The sequence below is a fragment of the Dipodomys merriami genome, unplaced genomic scaffold (assembly GCF_024711535.1).
Source record: "Dipodomys merriami isolate MVZ:Mamm:240054 unplaced genomic scaffold, mDipMer1.0.p SCAF_50, whole genome shotgun sequence".
NCBI classification, from domain to species: Eukaryota; Metazoa; Chordata; class Mammalia; order Rodentia; family Heteromyidae; genus Dipodomys; species Dipodomys merriami.
In genome coordinates this window covers 2962187-2985000 of record NW_027206069.1, presented here as the reverse complement: position 1 = coordinate 2985000, position 22814 = coordinate 2962187, and positions in this window count along the sequence as shown.

Sequence of the window (22814 nt, the reverse complement as noted above, 5' to 3'; positions counted from 1 at the left end):
CTGCACAGAAGATTGTATTTATTTATTTATCCCTTCGTTCAATCATTTATATCGGTATAGACTCGTAGAGAGATATGTCATGCTTTGGTTGCAATCCAACCTCCATTATCTGTTCTTCCACTCCGTTTCAGCTTTGGCCATCCTGAGCTTGTTCCATGGTTCCTCTACCCCCTGGGGCGCCCCGCACATCATGGTGAGTTTTCTATTTCTCTAAACCACTGTCTCACTTTCTGACATTGAAAGATGCTCTGGGCTCCTTCTCTGACCCAGTGCTCTCGCTCTCTGACCCAGGGCTACAATCAGTCATTCTTCCAAGGAACCTGCTCGATTTCCTGATGATGGCGTTAGAAACTGTGATCTGGGCGCAAGATGTGCTGACTGGCACCGGAGGGCCGACGATGACATGTGGGCCGTGTCAGCTGACAGAGCAAGGAGATGTGGGCTCCATATGAAGGCTCATGTGTTGAAAGTTTGCTCCCCAGCTGGTATTTTGTCATGGTGATGAAAAGTTAAATAACACACCATGTATAAATACACACATTTACAAATAGTTCTGTGTACAATCATATGTCTTGATGTTATGTTTAACATGAGTTCCTGCTGATATCTCGAGTCTAATCTGCTGCCTCATGGATCTTTCTCGAAGCCTCTCCTTGCATACTGGTAACTCCCCGCTCCATTGACGAGAAACTTGGCGTCACCATCCACAATCTATCTACTTACCCATTCACTCCTGGTGTACCAGGAGAGTGGTCTAATGGCTGCTGGTCTGGAGCTCCGGAAAGAACAGCAACTCGAACTCAGAGCCACGCACAACTATTCCTGCCCCACATCTAACAGACTTCATGGTGACCAGCTCTCCCTCATTTCCCCATTTCCCTTTAGGGGACTGGCCACATGTTTGTAATGCATTTCAATTATTTTGTCATGGCCCGAATCCTAACTTGTGCTGCTGTAACTTTCTAAAGGGTTTTAAAGTTTGCATATATGGGTGTAATTTTGTAGATGAAATTTGTGCAATTATCTCTCTGGTTTTGACCAACATATGCACCGCGAACCCATCATTAGCGGATAATACACTTATATAACTTGGCTATTCTGAAATATCCCTTGTGCGTCACTAATCAACTGGTTATTCATCCCCTAGCAACTATGAGGTTTTTAAATTGTCTTTGCAGTTTTTCTGTCCCAGAATGCTCTTTAATTAGAAGCTCAGTGTGTAGCTCTTACAAAGTGACTTCTTTCGCTTAGCAACATGCACACAAGATGTGTTTTTCCACTTCGCAATGGGCATTTAACAGTCATCCGTGCCTCTTGGGTGGCTTGCTGGATCAATTCTTTTGACTGCTGAATACTATTCCATTGTGTGGAGGAACTGCAGCCTGTTTATCCATTTTCCTGTGAAGAGTATCACGGATGCTTCCAGTTTGGGGCAATTACGGATGAAGCTGCTATAAACATTCATATGTAGGTTTTCATGTGGCCATAAGCTTTCAACTCAGTTGGGTAAATACTCAGGAGGATGATTGATGGATCATATGGTAAGATTATATTTAGCTTTGTGAGAAACTGCCAAACTGTCTTCCCAAGAGCCTGTGCCATTTTGCATTGTGACCAGCCATGAGTTGAGAGTTCCTGTTACTCAGCCTCCTGGCCGGCACTTGGTACTGGATTTTAGCCAAACCCTTAGGTAGGGATTGGTATCATAGGGTGTTCATTTGCAAGTCCCTAATAATGAATGGCGTCGAATGACTTCCTTATGCTTTCTGCTCTGCATCTATCTTCTTCAGTGAGGAATCTTTGCAGATCTTCTCTCTAGTTTTATTCCTCCTTCTTCATTTCTTAGTAGTGTATGCTAATTATGCACTGTCCTTCTCTTCCTCCCTGATTTCTTATTAGTAGATATTAATTGTGCCATGTTCTTCTCTTCCTTCTTCCCTTCTTATTAGTGGATATTAATTGTGCAAAGGTGCCCCCGTTGTGACATTATCGTACACACCTGTACACATATCAAATGTACACATATCAAATTCACCTCTCTGACTCTTTCTTTGTTCCTGTCCTCCTCACTTTAAAGAACTTTAACAGGTTTTTATGATTCCATTTTCACGCATTCATATCAAGTATCCCCTCCCCCTCCCCTTTGTCCTCCCCCATGTCCCATGTCCCACTCATATTTTTATCCACTTTTTGTCTAGATTCCACATATGAAAGAGAACATGTGATATTTGTTTTTCCTCAGTCTGGCTTATGTCAGTTAACACAACTATTTCCAGTTCCATCCGTTTCCCTGCAAGTGGCATAATTTCACTCTTTTTTTTATTATGGCTGAAAGTGGATTATGTACTTATACCAGAATTCCTTGATCTGTTTATGAGATGAATGAACAGGCTGATTCCACAATTTGGCTACAGGGTCCCCTATAATTGTGGTCTGAAGGTCAGGTGTGGGTGGCTCATGCCTGTGATCATAGCTACTCAGGAGGCTAAGATCTGAGGATCAGGGTTCGAATCTAGCCTGGGAAGGAAGATCCGTGAGACTCTTACCTCCAATAAACTAATCAGAAAAGCCGGAAGTGGTGCTGTGGCTTAAGTGGTAGAGCACTAGCCTTGATCACAAAGAGTCTCAGGGACAGCGCCCAGGCTGTGTTCAAGCCACAGGACCAGAAAAAAACAATGTGGTCTGGAGGTTTCTCTATTGTATGTTGACTCACATTCCTTTAGCTGTCTGCCTCAGAGTAAGAGAGTAGTATGATGTTAGTTAAGCAGTTTGCTTGTTTTGATTTGTTGGTACCGGGCTTAAACCCAGGTCCCTAGGCTCTTATTCAGCTTGCTTGCCCAGGGCTGGTACACTACCACTTGAGCCACCCCCCCAGCCTAGCTTTTCACTGGTTAATTGGAGATGGATTCCCATACACATTTTTGATGGGCTAGCTTCCAATTTTGATCGTTCACATATCAGCCTCATTAGCTGGGATCATGGAAGGGAACCATCCAAGCCCGACTGATTTTAGTTTTCTTTAAAGAAACCTCCGTACTGATTTCCATAGTGGCTACAGCAGTTTATGTTCCCAATATTAATGTCCCAGGTATTTTAGATCTAGTTTCTGCATTTGAGAGAAAACATGTATTGTTTGTCTCTCTGATCTTGGCTTATCTCACTTAACATGATTTGTTCTAGTTCCATCCATTTCCCAGTAAATGACAACATATTATTCTTTCCAATGACTGTGTAAAATTCCATTGTGTATAAGAGGTACCACATTTGTTTGGATCCACTCATCTACTGTAAGGGCATCTGAGCTGTTATGGTAAATAGTTATTATGAAGAGTGCAACAATGAACATGGATGTTCAAGTGTCTTTACGATTCCCTGGCTTGTGGTGTTCTGGGTAGATGCCCAGGAGTGGTATGGCTGGGTCTCAGAGAAGGTCTAGGTTTAGGTTTTTGAGGAACCTCTGGACTGCTGTCCAGAGTGGTTGTTCTAGTTTACATTCCCACCAACAGTGCAGTAAGGTTTTTTTTTTTCTCCACATCCCTGCCAGCTCATGTTGTTTGAATTCACCATGTTGGCTAATCTAACTGGGGTGAGACAGACTCTCAGAGTTGTTTTGATTTGCATTTCCTTTATGGCAAGGGATGGTGAGCATTTCCTCATGTGTTTCTTTGCCATTCTTACCTTTTCTTCTGAGAAGTCTCTCCTTAGCACCTTAGTCCATTTAGTGATGGGTTCATTAGATTGGAGAGGGGTTTGTTTCTTGAGCTCCTTGTATATTTTAGACTTTAGGCCTTTGTCTGATGTATTGCTAGTAAAAATCTTCTACCAGTCTGTTGGCTGTCTTTCTAGTTTAGTAACTACACCCTTAGCTGTGCAGAATCTTTATTGTAATGTAGCCCATTGTGAGTCTTTCCTATCTGCTGTGCCCTTGGGATTCCTTTCAAAAAGTTTCTGCCTATGCCTACGAGTTCTAGTGTTTCTCCTACTCCCTCTTGTTCAGGTCTGACATTGAGTTGAGCTGATAGCGCATGGTAACACACAGGGATCCCTATTTTTTTTCTGCATATGAATGTCCAGTTTTCCCAACACCAATTACTGAAGAGTTTATCCTTCCCACACTGTATATCTTTGGCTCCTTTATCAAATATTAGATATCTGTAAGTATATGGTTTTATTTCTTGGTCTTCTAGTCTGTTCTATCCATCGTCGGGTCTATTTTTGTGCCAACATCAAGCTGTTTATGTTATTATAGGTCTGTAGTAGAGCTTGAAGTGTGGGATTGTGCTACCATCAGCATTGCTGTATTTTTATTTACTTATTTATTTATTTGCCTAGAATGGCTTTGGCTATTCAAGGTTTTTTTGTTCCATGTGAATTTTTGGATTATTTTCTCTATCTTGATTAAGAACTTCCTTGGGATTTTTATGGAAATTGCACTAAATCTGTAGATCGTTTTTGACAGTATGGCTGTTTTCACATCATTAATTCTACCTATCCATGAACATGGACTGTCTTTCCATTTCCTGATGTTGCCTTTTATTTCTTTCGTCAGATGTTTATAGTGTTCACTATACTGTAAAGGTCTTTTGCTTCCTTGGTTAAGTTTATTCTGATTTTTTTTCTAGACTATTGCAAATGGAGTTGCTCCCCTGATTTCCCTCTCTGTACATTGTTTGTATATATAAACCCTGCCAGTTTTCCTGGCTTTGTTTTATATCTTGTTGCTTTGCGAAAATTATTGATTACCTCTCTCCAGAGCTTGGGGATGGAGTCTTTTGGGTCCTTTCGATATAAGATCACATCATCTCCTACGTGAGTCCCTTTTATGTCCTTTTCTTGCCTTCTTGCTCTGGCTAGGAATTCTAGAACCATATTGAAGAGGAATGAAGAGAATGAACATCCTTGCCCTGCTGATGATTTTTAGAGGAAATGGTTTTGGCTTTTCACCATTCAGTATGCTATTGGCCGTTGGTCTGTCATATATAGCCTTTATTATGTTGAGGTATGCTCCTTTTATTACTAGCTATCCCAGAGCTTTAGATATGAATGGATGCTGAATTTTGATGAAGGTTTTGTCTTCATCTACTGAGATGATCATGAGATTTTTGTCTTTGGTTCCATTAATGTGATGTATTACATTTATTGATTTATGTATGTTAAACCAGCCTTGCATCCCTGAAATAAACCAGTTAATTATATTATTATGTTATATTATTATTTTGATTAGATGGCTAGTATTTTATTGAAGAGCTTGGTCTATAGTTCTCTTCTTTTCATTGGATCCCTACCTGATTTTGGGATGAGAGTAGTGCTGGCTTCATAAAATGAGTCTGGAATTAATCCTTCTGTTTCTGTTCCATAGAAAAGTTTGAGAAGTACTGGTGTTAGTTCAACTTTTTTAAAAAAATCTTAAGAGAATTGGGGCTGGGGTTTAGCCCAGCGGAAGGGTGCCTGCCCGGTGCACGCAAGGCCCTGGGTTCGATCCTCAGCCCTGGAAGAAGAAAAAAAAAAAGAAAAAAAATCTTAGAGAATTTACTGTGCATCCACTGGGACTTGGGCTCTCCCTTGTTAGAAGACTTCTGATTACTTGCTTGATCTCACTGCATGTTATTGGCCCATTTAAGTGGTTTATATCTTCTTGGTTCAGCTTAGGTAGTTCATAAATCTCTAGGAATTTATCCATTTTGGCTACCTATCCCAGGTTTTGAAAGTAATCCTTTATAATCTCTAGGTTTTCTGGAATATTTGTTGTGATGTTTCCTTTAGCATCTCTAACTTTGTTAATTTGGGTCTCTTCTTCATCAAATTAGCTAGTGGTCTGTGGATTTTACTGATTTTTTCAAAGAACCAGCTTCTTGTTTCATTGATGTTATGTATAAGTATTTCAGTCTCTGTTTCGTTGATTGCTGCCCTGATATTTGCTCTCTCTCGCCAGCCAGTAGTTTTGGGTTTGGCTTGTTCCTGGTTTCCGAGGAGCTCTCGTTGCATCATGAGGTTTCTGTCTTCTTTATGTGCATGCTTGGAGTTATGAACTTGCCCCTCAACACAGCTTTTGCTGCACCCCAGAGGCGCCAGGATGACTGTCTCCATTTTCATGGAGTTGTAAGAACTTTCCGAGTTCCTCCTTGTTGACCCACCTGCTGTTCAGCAGTGTGCTGCTGTTCAGTCTCTGTGTGGTTGAGAGTTTCCTGTATTATGTTTAGTTGCTGAGAACTAGTTTAATTCCATCGTGGTCAGATAGGGTGCAAGCCCTTATCTACATCGTTTTGCCCAGGCTTGCTGTGTGTCCTATGACACGATCTATTTTGGTTGCTGAGAAGAATGTGTATTGTGTGGCTGTTGTGTGGAAAACTCTGTAGATGTCTGCTAAGTCCATTTGGGTTATGGTGTCCTTTAATCCAGAGGCTTCCTTGCTGATCTTTTGTTTAGCAGCCCTATCCTCTGGTGAGACTGGAGTGTTAAAAGTCTCCCACTACTATAGTATTGGGGTCTATCATGTCCTATAAGTCTAAGAGTGTTTGTTCAATGTATTTTGATGCTCCATTGTTTGGTGCATAAATATTAACCACTGTAATTTCTTCTTGGTGAATCATTCCCTTTATTAATATGTAATGACCTTCCTTGTCTCTTCATACTGCTTTAATGAGAAATTTACTCAGTACTCTATATGGTCAGTGGAGTTTCTCTAGTAATGAAGTAGAGAAGTGATTCCTGGAAATACAGTCATAGTTACAAAGTTTGGGGATTGATTTTTATACAGGGTAAGTGATCTGAGGGTTTAGTTTCAGTCATCTGGCTGTCAATAAACAATTTTCTTAGCACCATTTGTTGAAGGGGCATTCTTTCTCCAATGCATGCTTTTGCCAGTTTTGTCAAAGGCCAGATCTTATTCCTGGACCTTCAATGCTCTTTCCTAGGTCTAGGTGTTGGTTTTTGTGGCCCTGTCATATCATTTTGTGCAATGATGGCTTTGTGGGATAGATTAAAGTCCAGTATTGTGATAATGCCAGTGCTGTCTTTGTAGCTCAGAATTGCTTAGAGTATTTGGGCTTTTGTGTTAAGAGTTTTAGAATTTATTTTGCTATTTCTGAGGGAAAAAATGACACTGAGCTGGGCACCAAGGTTTCATGCCTGTAACCCTAGTTCATCAGGAGGCTGAGATATGAGGATCACTGTGAAAAGCCAACCCAGGTAGAAAAGTCTCTGAGACTCTTATCCCCAGTTAACCAATGAACAAGCCAGAAGTGAAACGGTGGCTTAAGTGGTAGAGAGCTAGCTCTGAGCACAAAAGTTCAGGGTAGCACCCAGGCCCTGAGTTCAATCTCCAAGACTGGCACAAAAAAATGACATTTGAATTTTTATGAGAATTACATTGAATTCTGTAGATTGCTTTTGGCAGTGTATCCATTATCACCATCTTAATTCTGCTAATCCATGAACCCAAGAGATCTTTCTATCTTCTAGTATCTCCAGTTTCTTCAAAATCTGATAGTTTTCACTGTAAAAATCTTTCACCCCTTAGGACTAATCATAGGTATACTGATTCTTTATGTTGAAGCATTTGTGAGTGGGATTTTCTTTTCCTAATTTTGTTTTCAGAAAAAGAATGAATGAAACTGATTTGATCAGGGTATATGCTCTCTAGAATATATTGTTGAATTCAGCTTACAAGCGTAAGATCTCAGAATGCGTATGTCTATTGTCATCAAGGAAAATGGTCTATAATATTCTGTTTTTGTTGTATTCTGTTTTTGTTGTGTCTTTACTAGTGGTATTTAAAAGCAACCGATTTTTGTGTGTGTGTTGAGTTTGTATCCTACTACTTTTCCAAAAGTGTTTATCAGATCTACAAGGTCTAGAGGAATCTTTTGGGACTTTTAAGTATAGAATCCTATCATTTGCAAATAGAAGTGATTTGGCTTCTTCCTATTTGTACCCATCTTATCTCCTTCCCTTGCCTTTCTGTTCTTAGAATTGCAGCACCATGTTAAATAAGAGACAGTTGGTACTCTTTTCCTCATTCTTGATTTTAGAGGAAATGGTTTCAGTTTTTCTCCCATTTACTACAATGTTGGCTCTAGGTTTGCCACTTTCATTATTTATCACATTCTTTCCATTCCTATAGTCTTCATAGCTTTCATTATAGAGGATGTTGAAATCTGTCAAAAGCTTTTTCTGCATTTACTGAGGTGATTTTGATTTCCATCTTTGTGCTATGTGCATTGATTTGCATACGTTGAACTATCTATTCTTGCATGCCTGAAATGAAATTAACTTGATCGTGGTGTATAATCTTTTTGTTGTGCTGTTGAATTTAGATCACATTTTATTGAGTTTTTTTGCATGTATGTTTATGAAGGAAACTTGTCTATCATTGCCTTTGCTGTGTGCTTATCCAGTTTTGTTGTCATGGCAATAATGGCTTCCTAGGATGAGTTTGGCAATGTACATTCCCCTTCTATTTCATGGAATAGTTTAGGAGCATCAGCGTAAATTCTTGTTGAAAGGTCTGATAAAATTCAGTTTTGAATTCAACAAGTCCTGGGCATTTCTTTATTGAGAGACTCTTTACTACTGCTTCAAGTTCATTGCTCACTATGGATCTGATTTCATGGCCTATATCCTCTTAGTTTATTTTGGTAGGTCATACACATCTAGAAATTAATACGTTTCTTCCTGAGTTTTCAGTTTATCAGATTATAGATGCATAAAGTATTCCATAGTGTAGTATCTAATTGTTATTGGTGCTATCGTCTTTCTGATCTCTAATTCTGTTAGTTTGGCTCCTCTCACTCTTTCTTTGATTACTTTGGCTAAGGGTTTGTCACTCTTTCAGATCTTCTCTATGAACCAGCTTTTCAAAACATTGGTTCTTAGCATTGCTCTTTATTCTCCATTTCATTATGATCTTTATTATTTCTTCTGTCTACTACTTTTGAGTTTGACCTATTCTTCTTTTTCTGAGAGGTTGAGGTACATCCTGAGATTATTTTAAATCTCTGATTTTTTTGTTTGTTTATGTGGTACCAAGGAATCAGACCCAAGGCATCATGTGTGCTAAATGAGCACTCTACCATTAAGCCACATCCAGCCCTCTGATTTTTTTTTAAAGAAATGTAGACACTCAAAACCGTAACCTTTCCTGTTTCCAACTGTCTTTGCTGTGTCCCAAAAGTTCTGATCAGTTAGGTTTTCATTTTCACAGGATCCTAGCAATCTTTCTCAAGGTCATTTGGGAAGAATTCAGCTTTTATTTTATTCAATGTTTGCTATGTTTTTCTTCTCTTCTATATCCATGATTCATATGTTCAGTCTTTTAGTGGTGTCGCAGACATATTGTAAAGTCAATCCATTTTTCTTTATTTTTTCCTTTGTCTTTATCTGAATATTCTAAGTCATCTACCTCGTAGTGAACTCCTGATACTTCATTTTCAATTTTATCCACACTAATTGAGAGAAAGTCTTTAGTCACTTTTGCATTTGACTTTTAATTGATGGTTTTTCATTTCCAGAATTTAATTTAATTTTTGTTTGGATTTCTATATCTTTGTTAAATTTCTCTTTAATATCCTGCATTGTCTTCTTTATTTCATTCAGCTGTTTATTTGTAGTCTCAATTTATTCAGGAATTTATTCATGCCATCTTTAATGTTTGCAGATTATTTTTTTTCTTATTATTAATTCTTATTATTATTTTGTCGGTCGTGGGGCCTGAGCTCTGGGCCTGGGCGCTGTCCCTCAGCTCTTCAGCTCAAGGCTAGCACTCTACCACTTGAGCCATAGCACCACTTCCAGCTTTTTCTGCTTATGTGGTACTGAAGAATGGAACCCAGGGCCTCATGCATGCAAGGCAAGCACTCTACCACTGAGCCACCTTCCCAGCCCCTGCAGATTATTCTTATAATCATTCTTTGGAGTTCTTTGTGAAGATGTCATCTACTTACTATCATTAGTGTCCGTTGCCGTGGAGTTACTCACTTTTGGAGGAGTCACGATGCCTTGTTTGCCCGTCTTTGTTGTGTTTCTGCCTGTCCTATTTCTGTTGACAAGTTCTCAATGCTCAGACAAGACTCTGTTGTGACAGCCTTGAGGTTCAGTCTCTCACCACTGGGCTGGGGTTGCTCAGCAGTCCGGAAACTGCCCACACCCTCCGGGCACCAGCTTGACCCCCAGCTGCTCAGACTGAGGAAGAGTAGCTGCAGTTCCTTACAGAAGGCTCAGACAGCTGCTTCTACACCGCCTGGACGACAAGAATTCTATTTCTTTGTGCAGCAGAGGCTGCTGCTGGCCTCGGGAAGCTTGGGCTCTGTCAGGGAAGCAGGTTCTTGCTTGCTCCATGAGCTCCTCAGTGTGTGTGTGTGTGTGTGTGTGTGTGTGTGTGTGTGTGTGTGTGTGTGTGTGTGTGTGTGTGTGTGTGTGTGTGTGTGTGTGTGTGTGTGTGTGTGTGTGTGTGTGTGTGTGTGTGTGTGTGTGTGTCTGTGTCTGTGTGTCTGTGTCTGTGTGTCTGTGTCTGTGTGTCTGTGTCTGTGTCTGTGTGTCTGTGTGTCTGTGTGTCTGTGTGTGTCTCTGTGTGTGTGTCTGTGTGTGTGTGTGTGTGTGTGTGTGTGTGTGTGTGTGTGTGTGTCCCGTGGCAATGCGTGTTCGAAGCCCCTGTCTAGTAGTTCTCCTCCCCACAGGAGTGGAGGCTGTGGAGTCACATGATTTGGGGCCTGGGATCAGGTTTCTCAGCCTCATCTTGGAGTCACATGGACTTTCCTGCCCTGGGCTGGCTTTGAACTGCAATCCTCAGATCTCCTGAGTAGCTAGGATGACAGGCGTGAGCCACCAGTACCCAGCTAAGATTTTTTTATTTTAATCTTCTTTTTCATGTATCACACAGTGAGAATTATACATAAAAACTCTCCAGCAAACCCAATGTCAAGTAGAATTCTCTCTATGATTTCTTTTCTAGGAGTTTCAGAGAATTTCACATCCTGTGTTTGAGATCATTTCTGTGAAGGATGTAAGTCTGGTTCTAGAATCATTAGCATGTCGGTGTACCATTACTTTTGTTGGTGTTTTGCTTATTTGAGATTACTCTTTTCCACTCATTTGTTGCTGTCCTGTTGTCAAAGAGCAGTGGGGAGCGTGGGTGGTTCTGGTTCTGTTCTGTCCTCTCTTTGGTGTCATTGACCTGGGCATCTAGTACCACGTTGCCTCAACCATAGCTTGATGACTATACATCTTGAAATCAAGCAATGTGAGTGAGTTCTTTGTGCTTCTTCTTGGCATTTTGTTACCTATTCTGGCGCTCTTGCCTTACCTGGTAAACTTTTAAAACGTTTTCTGCCGTTATCATGCGTTATCTGTAAATTCATTTCAAGAATTCAAATCCAGGAATGTGGAATATCCATTTATCTGTTGAGATATTCTTGGAAAGATTATGTTACCAGTTTATTTCATAATTATCTGTAAAGGATCATTTTTCTGGACATGGAACTCCAGGGTTAAAGGCTCTGCGTCTCCCCTTCTCTTCCTCTTCTTCTCCTGCCTCCTTCCTCCCTCTTCTCCATTTCCCCCTTCTTTTTTTTTTCTTCTTCTTCTGGAAGAAATGGACCCCTGCCAGCCCTCGCCGTGTGGGAGGAGGAGGTACTGCTGCAGTTTCATTTGGGCTGGTGTGCCCTAGAATTCGGCAGGTCATCTCTCTTTTACGGAGTTCTTCCTGTTTGGAGTTCCCTCAGCTTTCTGGAGCTATAGACTTTTTTTTTTTTTTTTTTTTTTTACCAGTTTGGGGGATTTTCAGTCACGATTTCTTGAAGTTCCTTTCAAGTCCCACTTTTGTTCTGTGTGTGGGGACTCTAATGCCGTTGATACTGGAAGCTTAGCAGTTGATTCACAGGTGCCTGCCTTTGTCCATCCTCCTCCATCTGTTTTCCTTCAGTGCCCAGGTTGGACTGACTTTGAACTCCATTTGATCTGTCTTAGAGTTTATTACATCTCTCAGTCATCTCCAGTCTATTACTGAGCTTGTGGACTGAGGTTTTCAAGGCTTACTTGCGGTATTATCTTACTTCTAAAGTTTCCCGCTGGTGGCTTTAACAGTATCTGCTGTATCTCTGCTTAGATTTTCCTTTTCATCATTTGTTTGAAACATGTTCATAACTGCTGTGGTAGCATTTTTATGGTGATGGCTTTATAATCCTTGTCAGATACTTCTGATATCTGATTCATCTCAGTGTTGGCATCTGTTGATGGTCCTTCCTCATTCAAGCCGGCTATTGATACGATGTGTACTTTGTGGTCTCTTGGATATTTTGCGTGTGAGGTAATGGAACTCTGGATCCCAGTTAATCTTGCTTTTTAGTGTCCTTCACTCTGCCTAGGTGTGGTGTGCAAACCAGGGTGGGGATGAGGTAGGGTTTGTAGTTCACCACCTTCCTCTTTTCATACTGTGCCAGCTGACTGACTGACTGCCCAGGGGCAAAACTAGAAGGACAGCTTGGCTTCATCCTGCACATCTCCCTGCCAACCCAAGCCCTGACTTGCCGCTGGGCAGGGGTGGAGTCTGATTCCTCGCTAGGCTTCAGTAGTCCCCGGAGGCCGGGAAACTGAACTCTGGATATCTCTGCTTCATCTTGCCTGGTCCTGTTTCCCTGGATCTCCAATCCTCAGCAGGCCAGCACTTCCACAGGGCCTTAGAGACTGCCCTGTGGGCCTCCCTGCTCTCTGCCTGGTGCTGCGGGGTGGGGAGGCTTTGGGCCCTGGTTAGTCTCCACAGGGAAGATGCAGGCAGCCCAGGGATGTGTGGTGAAAGTGGAGCTGATTCTTTCAGGAGGATGTTCTGTCCTGCAAACTTCCTTTGCTCTCCTTGGCTAAAGGGAACCAGAGGGAATTTTCCATGGGTACCTCAGAGGACCTGGTGGGTCGGTCTTCTGTAGCAGCCGGTGCTGGTGTGTGGGAGACAAAAGGAATAGCCAGGAACTGGCCATCATGTCCTTCCAACATCCTGGGGGGAGGGGTCCTTGGCCATTCGCCTCCTTCCCATCTTTCAAGATGTCCCCAAGTTTGCTTCTTGGGTTATTTTCATTGTAAAAAAAAAAAAAAAAAAAAGGACAAGGTAGGATGGCTGGGCACTCCCTCTTGGCCCACGCCGCAAGTTTCTATTTTAGTTTTTATTCTCCAATTCTTTACAAAGAAACAAAGTCCTCAGAGATGCCCCAAATAGATGCAGCAGTCCTCCTAAGACCCGGAGTCCACTGTGTGGAGGACACTTGAGAGGCCGCTCAGCCTCTGCCTGGGTAACTGGAGGGATATTTTTAGACGCTTCCTAAAAGGAAAACATGTGTTAAAAATATCCCCGTGGAGCTTCCAGACTCCCTGGGCCCTGGGCCAGTTCTGGAAGATGTTGGTTCGGGTTAAGGAGCAGAGTGTGAGTTCTGGCTTCCACACTGCTCTCCCTTGCCAACTCTCCCGGCTGCCGTCATTCTGCGTCTGATGCTCACGCTTCTCAGAGTGGCAAAGACCGGGGTTCGATTCCTGGCTCTGCCTCTTACTCAGTGAGCAATATGAGATCAAGTCTCCTGGCCTCTCCGGGCCCGCGTTGGTTCTTCTATAAAAGTGAGACTCCGGCTGTGATGGTGATGTTAGCTGGCGGGTGGAGGAGAGAGTGGGAGGTGGGCGCAGGGCTGTTGGTCAGTAGTTGCGTGGAAGGCAGAGCTGAGCGCAGAGTCCGCCCGCTGGGCTGGCACCGCTCCGCAGTGGCCACGGTGCTTGCGAAGGCTGACTTCTCTCATCCTCTGAGCAACCCGGGCCCCTTCCCCGGCTGCTCTCTGGTCACCCGTGGTCCTCTATGCTGGCTGTCCAGGTGTCGGCGTGGCTTCTGCCTCGGTCTGTGGAGCTCTGGGGATCCCGGGCTCCTCGGGAAAGCAGCAGAGAGGACCCCCGGGCTTGTGTCCAAGCTGTTCACCAAGTTCTTGTGGACGAGAGAAGATGTGAGCCATTGAGGAAGGCGGAGGTCATGCAGGACGGGTCTGGACACCACTGTGGCTGGGGACCGTGGGTTCGCTGGGGTGGACGCTGCTGGGGACCACGCTGGCACAGTGTGGCCGGCTTGGTAGTGGGGTGGAAGCATCTCCATCTCCGGGGCTGGGGCCGGGCGCTGCTGCCTCTATCCCTGGCCCAGCACAACACTCAGCGCGAGACACGTAGGGGCGTTCACCTCTTCCAGAAACACACCTGAGTCTGCTCTGTGCCACCATCCTCACAGAAAGGCCCGCACTGCCCCCTCGCATTCCAGCACAGGCCGGGCGTGGGGCTGTCCACCTGGGGGCAGAGCCTGAGGGCCGCAGGGGCCGCAGGGGCCAGTCCACTGCCAGCCCCCAGGGCTGGCACAGTCTTCCCTCACCTCTTCATTGTGCCCGGGCCTAGAGAGAGCTGGAAACAAAGACTGTGGGCTTTGATCTGAGATACAGGGTGACCTGGGGTATCTGTGGCGTGCAGGCAGAGGCTGGCTTTGTGGCTGCCATGACGTCTTTCCCCCCAAACCTCAAGAGGAAGAGGAGGAAGCAGCTGCACTCCAAGGTGAGCTCCTTGTGTCCCTGCCGCGCTTCATGGGCACCCAACGGCGTGGCTGGGCTTGAAGGCTGCACTAGCTGCAGGGGGCCTGGGGCACACTCCCTGGGGGAGCTGGGGCACACTCCCTGGGGGGGCTGGGGCATACTCCCTGGGGGGCCTTGGACACATCCCTGGGAGCCTGGGGCACACTCCCTGGGGGGGGGGCTGGGGCACACTCCCTGGGGGGGGGGCTGGGGCACACTCCCTGGGGGGCCTTGGACACATCCCTGGGAGCCTGGGGCACACTCCCTGGGGGGTGGGGCACACTCCCTGGGGACCTGGGGAACACTCCCTGGGGGGTGGGGGCATACTCCCTGGGGGGCTGGGGCACATCCCAGTGGGCTGGGGCACATCCCTGGGAGCCTGGGGCACACTCCCTGGGGGGTGGGGCACACTCCCTGGGGGGCGGGGGCACACTCCCTGGGGGGCGGGGGCACACTCCCTGGGGGGCGGGGGCACACTCCCTGGGGGGCGGGGGCACACTCCCTGGGGGGCGGGGGCACACTCCCTGGGGGGCTGGGGCACACTCCCTGGGGGGCGGGGGCACACTCCCTGGGGGGCGGGGGCACACTCCCTGGGGGGTGGGGGCACACTCCCTGGGGGGGCTGGGGCACATCCCTGGGGGGCTGGGGCACACTCCCTGGGGGCTGGGGCACATCCCTGGGGGCTGGGGCACACTCCCTGGGGGGGCTGGGGCACACTCCCTGGGGGGCGGGGGCACACTCCCTGGGGGGGCTGGGGCACACTCCTTGGGGGGCGGGGGCACATCCCTGGGGGCTGGGGCACACTCCCTGGGGGGGCTGGGGCACACTCCCTGGGGGGCCTTGGACACATCCCTGGGAGCCTGGGGCACACTCCCTGGGGGGGCTGGGGCACACTCCCTGGGGGGCTGGGGCACACTCCCTGGGGGGGCTGGGGCACACTCCTTGGGGGGCGGGGGCACATCCCTGGGGGCTGGGGCACACTCCCTGGGGGGGCTGGGGCACACTCCCTGGGGGGCCTTGGACACATCCCTGGGAGCCTGGGGCACACTCCCTGGGGGGTGGGGCACACTCCCTGGGGACCTGGGGAACACTCCCTGGGGGGTGGGGGCACACTCCCTGGGGGGGTGGGGCACACTCCCTGGGGGGCTGGGGCACACTCCCTGGGGGGCGGGGGCACACTCCCTGGGGGGGCTGGGGCACACTCCCTGGGGGGGGGCTGGGGCACACTCCCTGGGGGGGCTGGGGCACATCCCTGGGGGACGGGGGCATACTCCCTGGGGGGGCTGGGGCACATCCCTGGGGGGGCCTGGGGCACACTCCCTGGGGGGCTGGGGCACATCCCTGGGAAATTCTGGCAGCAGGGAGCCCTGACTGCTGTCTTCATTTCCTCCACACACTCCCACACAGCAGCGGGCAGGGCGGAGGGGCAGAGAGCAGGAGGACAGTGGTGGGAGGCTCGCCCAGACAAACGGTAAGCGCTGTTTCTACTTGGCAAACAGCTAAACCTAAAGATGGCTGGAAGCAGAGCGAGATGATGCAGAGGTTGCCTGGCAAGTATAAAGCCTGTGTTCAAGCCCATCATGGCCGAAATGACACAGCTCTGTCTCCCCAGAGCTCCAGCCCCGGTGGCTGATTCTGTGCGTTCACAAACACCATCCGGCCCAGGTCCCCTTTGTTTTCCACCACACAGGCGCTTCCAGGAAATCGTTTTAGGTCTGTCTTCCATGACTGTGATCGGGTAAGCATTGCTGTTGATTTGATTTAGCAGCTACTGAATCCCAAGCTGTCTTAACACACTTGGGTTTCTATAACAGAATGTACGTATCCCGGTTCTGGAGGGCTGGAAATCCAAGTCAGAGATGGCTGCCCTGTCCTCTGGTGGTGGATGGAGAGGATCTGCCCGAGTCTCTTTTATAAAGCCTCTCATCAATCGCCTACCACAGACAGCACCTGAATGCCAGCACGCCGACACTGGTTTACAACTCAGAAACATTTAATCTAGAGCATTCTGGGCCCCGTCCCTACCTCACCCCCAAAATTACTCACATCCTTTTCTCATGCAAAATGAATTTCATGATGCCCCATTATCCCTAAAAGCCATAACTCATCCCAGAATCTATTCTGAAATCTAGAGTCTCATCTAAATGTCACCTAAATCCGATGTGGGTGAGGCGGAGGTCTGATTCACCCCAATCCAACTGCTCTCCGGTGTGACCCCGGGGGCCGGGGGTCGGCACTAGCTGTGAGGCATGACCGGTGGGGCAGGCCTGTGGGGGCAGCTCCGCTCCACAAGAGAGACCCAGGCCCGAAGAAACGGAAACGCAGGCCGGGTCAGCCCAGGCCCTGACAGGACAAGGCCTGTGGGGTCCAGGTCCTCGGGTGGGGCTCTCTCGCCGGCACACTGCGGAGGAAGGCCTACCTCCCCCACACGAGGACGGGGACTCTCATTTCTGGACGTACTGAGGGCAGTCTTGTCTTTGAAGCTCTGCTTGGCGCAGGCTTTGGACGCCCTGCCCAGTGGTCTATGTGGGGCTGTGTGGGCTGTGTGGGCCTGTATGGGGCTGTGTGGTGTGTGTGGTCTGTGTGGTGTGTGTGGTCTGTGTGTGGTCTGTGTGGTGCATGTGGTCTGTGTGGTCTGTATGGTCTGTATGGGGCTGTATGGTCTGTATGGGGCTGTGTGGTCTGTGTGGGGCTGTGTGGTCTGTGTGTGTGGGCTGTGTGGTCTGTGTGGGGCTGTGTGGTCTGTATGGGACTGTGTGGGGCTATGTGGGCCTGTGTGGTCTGTATGGTCTGTGTGGTCTGTGTGGTCTGTGTGGTCTGTGTGGGGCTGTGTGGTCTGTGTGGGCCTGTGTGGGCCTGTGTGGGGCTGTGTGGTCTGTATGGTCTGTGTGGTCTGTGTGGTTTGTGTGGGGCTGTGTGGTCTGTGTGGGGCTGTATGGTCTGTGTGGGGCTGTGTGGTCTGTATGGGACTGTGCAGGGCTGTGTGGTCTGTGTGGTCTGTGTGGTCTGTGTGGGGCTGTGTGGTCTGTGTGGGGCTGTGTGGTCTGTGGTGTGTGTGGAGCTGTGTGGTGTGTGTGGTCTGTGCGGTCTGTGCAGTCTGTGTGGAGCTGTGTGGTCTGTGTGGTCTGTGTGGTCTGTGTGTGTGGTCTGTGTGGGGCTGTGTGGTGTGTGTGGTCTGTGCAGTCTGTGTGGAGCTGTGTGGTCTGTGTGGTGTGTGGTCTGTGTGGGGCTGTGTGGTCTGTGTGGTCTGTATGGGGCTGTGTGGTCTGTGTGGGGCTGTGTGGTCTGTATGGGACTGTGTGGGGCTGTGTGGGCCTGTGTGGGGCTGTGTGGGGCTGTATGGTCTGTGTGGTCTGTGTGGTCTGTGTGTGTGGTCTGTGTGGTCTGTGTGGGGCTGTGTGGTCTGTGTGGGGCTGTGTGGTCTGTGTGGGCTGTGTGGTCTGTGTGGGCTGTGTGGTCTGTGTGGGGCTGTGTGGTCTGTGTGTGTGGTCTGTGTGGTCTGTGTGGGGCTGTGTGGTCTGTGTGGGGCTATGTGGTCTGTGTGGGGCTGTGTGGGGCTGTGTGGTCTGTGTGGGGCTGTGTGGTGTGTGGGGCTGTGTGGGGCTGTGTGGTCTGTGTGGGGCTGTGCGGTCTGTGTGGGGCTGTGTGGTGTGTATGGGCTGTGTGGGCTGTGTTGTCTGTGTGGTGTGTGTGGTCTGTGTGGTGTGTGTGGTCTGTGTGGTCTATGTGGTCTGTGTGGGGCTGTGTGGTGTGTGGGGCTGTGTGGGGCTGTGTGGTCTGTGTGGGGCTGTGCGGTCTGTGTGGGGCTGTGTGGTGTGTATGGGCTGTGTGGGCTGTGTTGTCTGTGTGGTGTGTGTGGTCTGTGTGGTGTGTGTGGTCTGTGTGGTCTATGTGGTCTGTGTGGGGCTGTGTGGTGTGTGTGGTCTGTGTGGGGCTGTGTGGTCTGTGTGTGTGGTCTGTGTGGGGCTGTGTGGTCTGTGTGGTCTGTGTGTGTGGTCTCTGTGGGTCTGTGTGGTCTGTGTGGTATGTGTGGTGTGTGTGGTGTGTGTAGTCTGTGTGGGGCTGTGTGGTGTGTGGGGCTGTGTGGTCTGTGTGGGCTGTGTGGTCTGTGTGGGCTGTGTGGTGTGTGGGGCTATGTGGTCTGTGTGGGGATGTGTGGTCTGTGTGGGCTGTGTGGTGTGTGGGGCTGTATGGTCTGTGTGGTGTGTGGTCTGTGTGGGGCTGTGTGGTGTGTGGTCTGTGTGGGGCTGTGTGGTGTGTGGTCTGTGTGTATGGTGTGTGGTCTGTGTGGGGCTGTGTGGTCTGTGTGGGGCTGTGTGGTCTGTGTGGGGCTGTGTGGTGTGTGGTCTGTGTGGGGCTGTGTGGTGTGTGGTCTGTGTGTATGGTGTGTGGTCTGTGTGGGGCTGTGTGGTCTGTGTGGGGCTGTGTGGTCTGTGTGTATGGTGTGTGGTCTGTGTGGGGCTGTGTGGTCTGTGTGTATGGTGTGTGGTCTGTGTGTGGTCTGTGTGGGGCTGTGGTGTGTGTGTGTGATGTGTGGGTCTGTGTGGTGTGTGGTCTGTGTGGGGCTGTGTGGTCTATGTGTATGGTGTGTGGTCTGTGTGGGGCTGTGTGGTCTGTGTGTATGGTGTATGGTCTGTGTGTGGTCTGTGTGGGGCTGTGTGGTGTGTGTGTGATGTGTGGGTCTGTGTGGTGTGTGGTCTGTGTGGGGCTGTGTGGTCTGTGTGTATGGTGTGTGGTCTGTGTGGGGCTGTGTGGTCTGTGTGTATGGTGTATGGTCTGTGTGTGGTCTGTATGGGGCTGTGTGGTGTGTGGTCTGTGTGGGGCTATGTGGTGTGTGGTCTGTGTGGGGCTGTGTGGTCTGTGTGTATGGTGTGTGGTCTGTGTGGGGCTGTGTGGTGTGTGGGTCTGTGTGGTGTGTGGTCTGTGTGGGGCTGTGTGGCAGGCGATGCTGTCCCTCTTTCAGGGTGGCTCTGAGCCACCCCAGGGCCGTTCTTTTCTGCTGAAGAACAGCACTTGCCAGGACAGTGGCTCAGGCCCAGGTTCAAACCCACGCATCTCCTTATTGGTTGCTTCACTACCTACACCTATGCTTTTTCTTCAAGCAAACTTGCATGGGTTTTAGTTGTTGTTGTTGTTTAACACAAACAGGTTGAGACTTTTCTGAAAGCGTTTATGTTCTTGCTCTTGGCTTCATAAGTCCGTCCTTACGTCATCCTCTCCTTTGGCATTTTACCGAAAGCTTGAACTGTTCCTTTAGAAGTCATTGCACGCACGCATGCTGTGCCTGCCACAAATTCTAGAGCGCAGACCCAGTGCGGTGAAGTCTGCCGTATTTCGTCACGGGGCATGGCGCTCGATCCTCGCCGTGTCTCACCCGAGACCTCGTGGCTTTTGCTGCCCAAGTTTCTCCCAGAATTCTGTGCACCACGGCTGAGCCGCAGGCCGAAGGCAGCTGCTTCCATGGCAGTCCTCCCCCCGAGTCCACCGGCCGGCCCCCCACGGCCACGCAGATGTGTCCCTCTGGGCTCTTCTGGCCCTTGCCTGCCACATGTGGACGTGGCACCGTGTCCACTCCAACTCCAGCCCGCTGCACAAACACACACGAGACTGGGCTTGAAATTAATAGAAACGACCCTGTCAACGAGCCAGGCTTGGTGGGTTCAAGATCAAGGCCCTGGAGGCGTCGGCGTCTGCTGGGGCCTCGGGCTCGGGCTGGTGGCCAGCTTTCACCGTGTCCGCGCATCATTTTAGGGGACAAACCAGCTCCTGGGTCTGTTCAGGAAGAGCGCTGGCGATCACCGAGGCCTCCCCTCATGCCAAGCCCAGCCCAGCCTGCCAGCCGCCGCCGCCGTGGGTTTTCACGTTGGGCTTGGGGATCTGCAGACAATCCGTGGGCACCTGCAGCCCGGGCAGAGGCTGTGAGCGGTCACCCCGTGCTGGTGGCTAGCCGTGGCAGGCAGCACAGAGGGATGGTACGCTTTGGGGTCAGAACCCTGAGACAGGCCAGCTGGAGCGAAAGCCAAGGTGTCGCCAGCTGGAGGCTCCGGTGCCCTGCCTTTCCCTCCCCCTGCGACTCTGCCGGCAGGAGCTCTCGTCCGCTGTCTCTGGCCTCGGGCCTCGTTTGCCCTGTGAGCAGCCGCACCATTACACGGGGCGAGTGCGCCACTCAACCCGTCCCCGAATCCCGGACTTCTGCAGGGCCCGTACACAGCCGAGCGTTCCAAGGCCCTGGGATGTGGATGCCTCTGGGGTGTGTGTGGGGGGGGGGTCCCCCATCCTGCTCCTCTTCACCCCGGGCTCCTCTTTAGCATCGTGAATGGAGCAGCCTTCCGTGGACTAAGCTGGAGGTGACTCAGGAGGGCTTGGGCGGGTCCCGGCGCGGACGGTCCCAGGGCCAGCCGGGGGTCCCAGCCCCGAGGTTCCCCGCATCGCCGGCCCTGCGTGCTGGGAAGGAGGCAGGAGCCTGTCATCGCCAGAGGCTCACGGGCCAGCAGGTCCCGGCCGGGACTAAGGGAGGTGACACGGGTCCTGTGGCTGTTAAATTTAACCTGGTGGGGACCAGTCACACACAGGAAACACTTCCCGGCGCAGATGCATGAGCTCTGAGCCGCGAGCTCGGGGCTGGCCCGGCGGCGGCGGGAGTTCTAGGCACAGGAGGCCTCTCTGGGGCCGGGGAGGCCAGGCCAGCAGGCTCCAGGGCAGTCCCAGCGGGAGGAGCCCGCGCTGGGAAGCTGGCTGGGCTTGCAGCCCGCCACCCGCCAGCCGCTGCCAGCAGGCCCGGCCTCCGCCGCCCCCAGGGGGTGTCTTCCCACCAGCTCCTTCTGAGGCCCCTGCCATTGTCTAACCAGCGCAGGGCCACCCTGGGGCTCAGGGCTGAGCCTCGGACGGCTCCTTCTCCACAGTATCCCGGGGCGCCCTGCCCCGGTCTATCGGTTCTCATCTCATGGTAGGAGACAACCCGAGGCCCAGAGAGGGCCTGCGATTCACCCAAAGCCACGTGCGGACCCAGCCCAGAAGGGATCCGTGTGTTTGGCTGAAACCAGGCCTCCTCCGGGTCTGGGATCCATCTGACTCCTGGCCCCGGGAGAAGGAAGGAGTAATCACCGCTGCGTGTTTATGGGTCACCCTCCACGGGAGCCAACCGCACCAAAACCCTGGCTCTCACGCGGACTGCGTGGCTCGAGACCCCACACCAAGACGAGAGCTGGGAATCGCCGGGGGTCTCTGGAAGCCAGGGGTGGTTCTGGGGCACAGGGGAGGTGCCGAGCACCGTCAGCGCCCGGGGACCCCCGTCCCAGCCCAGTGTGGAGGGGGCCCGGGGGCTCAGAGCCCACGCAGCCGAGCTGGGGCCCCGAGGGGCCTTTCCTGGAAAACAGATGGGCCTGCCAGAGCGTGGCTCCCGGGAGGCAGGAGCCAGCCCAGCCCGCCTGTGATGGCTGATTGGGGTAAACACAGTGGGATGAAAAGAAACCACCAGAATTCCAGCTCGTTAGAGCCGAACGGTGCGAGCTTGGCGTCCTCCGGCCCGGCCCTCGGACCCCGCCAGCCGGGGGAAAATACGCCTAAGGCGGAAACCAGTGTGGGTGAACTCCCTCCCCCAGGCCCAGGGCTCAAGAATCTGGTGGGAGGGCGCGTGGCCCCCTGGCCAGCCCCTCACAGTGCAGCACGGGGACATGGGGACCTCACGGGGCCTTTAGCGTCCTGAAAGAGGGGGCTGTCCCCCACCAGAGAGGCCCAGGCCGCCGGGAAAGGGGCGGGGCTCCACGGGCTGGCTCCTCCCTGCACCCACATCAGCTGGAGCACCCCTGCTCAGCCGCTCACCCTCGCACCCCAGAGCCGTGCCAGCCCCACTGTCCAAGGCCCCAGGACAGAGAGGCCTGCAAGCCTCTCAGAAAGGCCCAGAGATGGAAGGTTCTGGGCCTTGCAAGCCACATCTGGCTTCTGATGCCTGTTCTTTTCCATTTTTAAATACAAGTTATCAAAAATGTAACAGCACAGCTTGTGAGTTATACAAAAGTAGACATTGGGAAGACTGGCCACCGAACCCACAGGAATACCACATTCATTTGGGAAGACTCCTACTCATCCTTCACAACCCAGCTCAAATGTCCTTTTGGGAAAGGGCATTTCTCCTCCTGGTGCTGATAACCCCAGAACTTCCCTGTGGTCCAGCTGAGTGCCGGCGCCCCGGCATCCGCTCTGAATGCTGTGCCTTACTTACTCTTTCATCCAGTCTGAGCA